Below are 6000 nucleotides of genomic sequence, written 5' to 3' on the forward strand. Positions count from 1 at the left end.
ACTACTCTCTTAGCGCTCCAAATGTCCAGTTGCATTTTCTACAGAAAGAGTGTTCAGATATGCTCAATCAAAAGTATGGTTTAACTCTGTTAGCTGAATGCACAGATCAGAAAGAAGTTTCACAGAATGATTCTGTGTAGTTTATATTTGGAGACATTCCTTTTTCCACTATTACCCTCTTAGCGCTCCGAATCTCCACTTGCATTTTCTACAGAAAGAGTGTTTCAGAACGGCTCAATCAAAACTAAGGTTCAACTCTTTTAGTTGAACAAACCGAACAGAAAGAAGTTTCACACAATTCTTCTGTGTAGTTTTTATTTGTAGACATTCTTTTTCCCAATATAGGCCTCTTAGCGCTCAGAATGTCCAATTGCAGTTTCTACAGAAAGAGTGTTTCAGAACGGCTCAATCAAAAGTAAGGTTCAACTCTGTTAGTTGAATGCACAGAACAGAAAGAAGTTTCATACAATGCTTCTGTGTAGTTTATATTTGAACATATTTTTTTTCCACTATTACCCACTTAGCGCTACGAATGTCCAGTTGCATTTTCTACAGACAGAGTGTTTCAAAACTGCTCAATGAAAAGTATGGTTTAACTCTCTTAGCTGAATGCTCAGATCAGAAAGAAGTTTCACAGAATGCTTATGTGTAGTTTATATTTGAATATATTCCTTTTTCCACTAATACGCTCTTAGCGCTCCAAAAGTCCAGTTGCATTTTCAACAGAAAGAGTGTTCAGATCTGCTCAACCAAAAGTATGGTTTAACTCTGTTAGCTGAATGCACAGATCAGAAAGAAGTTTCACCGAATGATTCTGTGTAGTTTATATTTGAAGACATTCCTTTTTCCACTATTACCCCCTTAGCGCTCCGAATCTCCACTTGCATTTTCTACAAAAAGAGTGTTTCATAACTGCTCAATCAAAAATATGTTTTATCTCTGTTAACTGAATTTACAGATCAGAAATAAGTTTCACAGAATGCATCTGTGTAGTTTTTATTTGAAGATATTCTTTTTCCCAATGTAGGCCTCTTAGCGCTTAGCATGTCCAATTGCAGTCTCTACAGAAAGAGTGTTTCAGAACGGCTCAATCAAATGTAAGGTTCAACTCTGTTAGTTGAATGCACAGAACAGAAAGAATTTTCACAGAATGCTACTGTGTAGTTTATATTTGAATATATTCCTTTTTCCACTATTACCCTCTTAGCGCTCCGAATGTCCACTTGCATTTTCTACAGAAAGAGTGTTCAGAACTGCGCAATCAAAAGTATGGTTTAACTCTGTTAGCTTAATGAACATATCAGAATTAAGTTTCACACAATGCTTCTGTGTAGTTTTTATTTGAAGATATTATTTTTCCCAATATAGGCCTCTTAGCGCTCAGAATGTCCAATTGCAGTTTCTACAGAAAGAGTGTTTCAGAAAGGCTCAATCAAAAGTAAGGTTCAACTCTGTTAGTTGAATGCACAGAACAGAAAGAAGTTTCATACAATGCTTCTGTGTAATTTATATTTGAACATATTCTTTTTTCCACAATTACCCACTTAGCGCTACGAATGTCCAGTTGCATTTTCTACAGACAGAGTGTTTCAAAACTGCTCAATCAAAAGTATGGTTTAACTCTGTTAGCTGAATGCTCAGATCAGAAAGAAGTTTCACAGAATGCTTCTGTGTAGTTTATATTTGAATATATTCCTTTTTCCACTACTACTCTCTTAGCGCTCCAAATGTCCAGTTGCATTTTCTACAGAAAGAGTGTTCAGATCTGCTCAATCAAAAGTATGGTTTAACTCTGTTAGCTGAATGCACAGATCAGAAAGAAGTTTCACAGAATGATTCTGTGTAGTTTATATTTGGAGACATTCCTTTTTCCACTATTACCCTCTGAGCGCTCTGAATCTCCACTTGCATTTTCTACAGAAAGAGTGTTTCAGAACGGCTCAATCAAAACTAAAGTTCAAATCTTTTAGTTGAACAAACAGAACAGAAAGAAGTTTCACACAATTCTTCTGTGTAGTTTTTATTTGTAGACATTCTTTTTCCCAATATAGGCCTCTTAGCGCTCAGAATGTCCAATTGCAGTTTCTACAGAAGGAGTGTTTCAGAACGGCTCAATCAAAAGTAACGTTCAACTCTGTTAGTTGAATGCACAGAACAGAAAGAAGTTTCATACAATGCTTCTGTGTAGTTTATATTTGAACATATTATTTTTTCCACTATTACCCACTTAGCGCTACGAATGTCCAGCTGCATTTCCTACAGACAGAGTGTTTCAAAACGGCTCAATCAAAAGTATGGTTTAAGTCTGTTATCTGTATGCTCAGATCAGAAAGAAGTTTCACAGAATGCTTCTGTGTAGTTTATATTTGAATATATTCCTTTTTCCACTACTACGCTCTTAGCGCTCCAAATGTCCAGTTGCATTTTCAACAGAAAGAGTGTTCAGATCTGCTCAATCAAAAGTATGGTTTAACTCTGTTAGCTGAATGCACAGATCAGAAAGAAGTTTCACCGAATGATTCTGTGTAGTTTATATTTGAAGACATTCCTTTTTCCACTATTACCCTCTTAGCGCTCCGAATCTCCACTTGCATTTTCTACAAAAAGAGTGTTTCATAACTGCTCAATCAAAAATATGTTTTATCTCTGTTAACTGAATTTACAGATCAGAAATAAGTTTCACAGAATGCATCTGTGTAGTTTTTATTTGAAGATATTCTTTTTCCCAATGTAGGCCTCTTAGCGCTTAGCATGTCCAATTTCAGTTTCTACAGAAAGAGTGTTTCAGAACGGCTCAATCAAAAGTAAGGTTCAACTCTGTTAGTTGAATGCACAGAACAGAAAGAATTTTCACAGAATGCTACTGTGTAGTTTATATTTGAATATATTCCTTTTTCCACTATTACCCTCTTAGCGCTCCGAATGTCCACTTGCATTTTCTACAGAAAGAGTGTTCAGAACTGCGCAATCAAAAATATGGTTTAACTCTGTTAGCTTAATGAACATATCAGAAATAAGTTTCACACAATGCTTCTGTGTAGTTTTTATTTGAAGATATTATTTTTCCCAATAGAGTCCTCTTAGCGCTCAGAATGTCCAATTGCAGTTTCTACAGAAAGAGTGTTTCAGAAAGGCTCAATCAAAAGTAAGGTTCAACTCTGTTAGTTGAATGCACAGAACAGAAAGAAGTTTCATACAATGCTTCTGTGTAGTTTATATTTGAACATATTCTTTTTTCCACTATTACCCACTTAGCGCTACGAATGTCCAGTTGCATTTTCTACAGACAGAGTGTTTCAAAACTGCTCAATCAAAAGTATGGTTTAACTCTGTTAGCTGAATGCTCAGATCAGAAAGAAGTTTCACAGAATGCTTCTGTGTAGTTTATATTTGAATATATTCCTTTTTCCACTACTACTCTCTTAGCGCTCCAAATGTCCAGTTGCATTTTCTACAGAAAGAGTGTTCAGGTATGCTCAATCAAAAGTATGGTTTAACTCTGTTAGCTGAATGCACAGATCAGAAAGAAGTTTCACAGAATGATTCTGTGTAGTTTATATTTGGAGACATTCCTTTTTCCACTATTACCCTCTTAGCGCTCCGAATCTCCACTTGCATTTTCTACAGAAAGAGTGTTTCAGAACGGCTCAATCAAAACTAAGGTTCAACTCTTTTAGTTGAACAAACAGAACAGAAAGAAGTTTCACACAATTCTTCTGTGTAGTTTTTATTTGTAGACATTCTTTTTCCCAATATAGGCCTCTTAGCGCTCAGAATGTCCAATTGCAGTTTCTACAGAAAGAGTGTTTCAGAACGGCTCAATCAAAAGTAACGTTCAACTCTGTTAGTTGAATGCACAGAACAGAAAGAAGTTTCATACAATGCTTCTGTGTAGTTTATATTTGAACATATACTTTTTTCCACTATTACCCACTTAGCGCTACGAATGTCCAGTTGCATTTCCTACAGACAGAGTGTTTCAAAACTGCTCAATCAAAAGTATGGTTTAACTCTGTTATCTGTATGCTCAGATCAGAAAGAAGTTTCACAGAATGCTTCTGTGTAGTTTATATTTGAATATATTCCTTTTTCCACTACTATGCTCTTAGCGCTCCAAATGTCCAGTTGCATTTTCAACAGAAAGAGTGTTCAGATCTGCTCAATCAAAAGTATGGTTTAACTCTGTTAGCTGAATGCACAGATCAGAAAGAAGTTTCACCGAATGATTCTGTGTAGTTTATATTTGAAGACATTCCTTTTTCCACTATTACCCTCTTAGCGCTCCGAATCTCCACTTGCATTTTCTACAAAAAGAGTGTTTCATAACTGCTCAATCAAAAATATGTTTTATCTCTGTTAACTGAATTTACAGATCAGAAATAAGTTTCACAGAATGCATCTGTCTAGTTTTTATTTGAAGATATTCTTTTTCCCAATGTAGGCCTCTTAGCGCTTAGCATGTCCAATTGCAGTTTCTACAGAAAGAGTGTTTCAGAACGGCTCAATCAAAAGTAAGGTTCAACTCTGTTAGTTGAATGCACAGAACAGAAAGAATTTTCACAGAATGCTACTGTGTAGTTTATATTTGAATATATTCCTTTTTCCACTATTACCCTCTTAGCGCTCCGAATGTCCACTTGCATTTTCTACAGAAAGAGTGTTCAGAACTGCGCAATCAAAAGTATGGTTTAACTCTGTTAGCTTAATGAACATATCAGAAATAAGTTTCACACAATGCTTCTGTGTAGTTTTTATTTGAAGATATTATTTTTCCCAATAGAGGCCTCTTAGCGCTCAGAATGTCCAATTGCAGTTTCTACAGAAAGAGTGTTTCAGAAAGGCTCAATCAAAAGTAAGGTTCAACTCTGTTAGTTGAATGCACAGAACAGAAAGAAGTTTCATACAATGCTTCTGTGTAATTTATATTTGAACATATTCTTTTTTCCACTATTACCCTCTTAGCGCTACGAATGTCCAGTTGCATTTTCTACAGACAGCGTGTTTCAAAACTGCTCAATCAAAAGTATGGTTTAACTCTGTTAGCTGAATGCTCAGATCAGAAAGAAGTTTCACAGAATGCTTCTGTGTAGTTTATATTTGAATATATTTCTTTTTCCACTAGTACTCTCTTAGCGCTCCAAATGTCCAGTTGCATTTTCTACAGAAAGAGTGTTCAGATCTGCTCAATCAAAAGTATGGTTTAACTCTGTTAGCTGAATGCACAGATCAGAAAGAAGTTTCACAGAATTATTCTGTGTAGTTTATATTTGGAGACATTCCTTTTTCCAGTATTACCCTCTTAGCGCTCCGAATCTCCACTTGAATTTTCTACAGAAAGAGTGTTTCAGAACGGCTCAATCAAAACTAAGGTTCAACTCTTTTAGTTGAACAAACAGAACAGAAAGAAGTTTCACACAATTCTTCTGTGTAGTTTTTATTTGTAGACATTCTTTTTCCCAATATAGGCCTCTTAGCGCTCAGAATGTCCAATTGCAATTTCTACAGAAAGAGTGTTTCAGAACGGCTCAATCAAAAGTAAGGTTCAATTCTGTTAGTTGAATGCACAGAACAGAAAGAAGTTTCATACAATGCTTCTGTGTAGTTTATATTTGAACATATTCTTTTTTCCACTATTACCCACTTAGCGCTAAGAATGTCCAGTTACATTTTCTACAGACAGATTGTTTCAAAACTGCTCAATCAAAAGTATGGTTTAACTCTGTTAGCTGAATGCTCAGATCAGAAAGAAGTTTCACAGAATGCTTCTGTGTAGTTTATATTTGAATATATTCCTTTTTCCACTACTACTCTCTTAGCGCTCCAAATGTCCAGTTGCATTTTCTACAGAAAGAGTGTTCAGATCTGCTCAATCAAAAGTATGTTTTAACTCTGTTAGCTGAATGCACAGATCAGAAAGAAGTTTCACAGAATGATTCTGTGTAGTTTATATATGGAGACATTCCTTTTTCCACTATTACCCTCTTAGCGCTCCGAATCTCC

This window comes from Symphalangus syndactylus, chromosome 24 (genome assembly GCF_028878055.3).
Source record: "Symphalangus syndactylus isolate Jambi chromosome 24, NHGRI_mSymSyn1-v2.1_pri, whole genome shotgun sequence".
Classification (NCBI taxonomy): Eukaryota; Metazoa; Chordata; class Mammalia; order Primates; family Hylobatidae; genus Symphalangus; species Symphalangus syndactylus.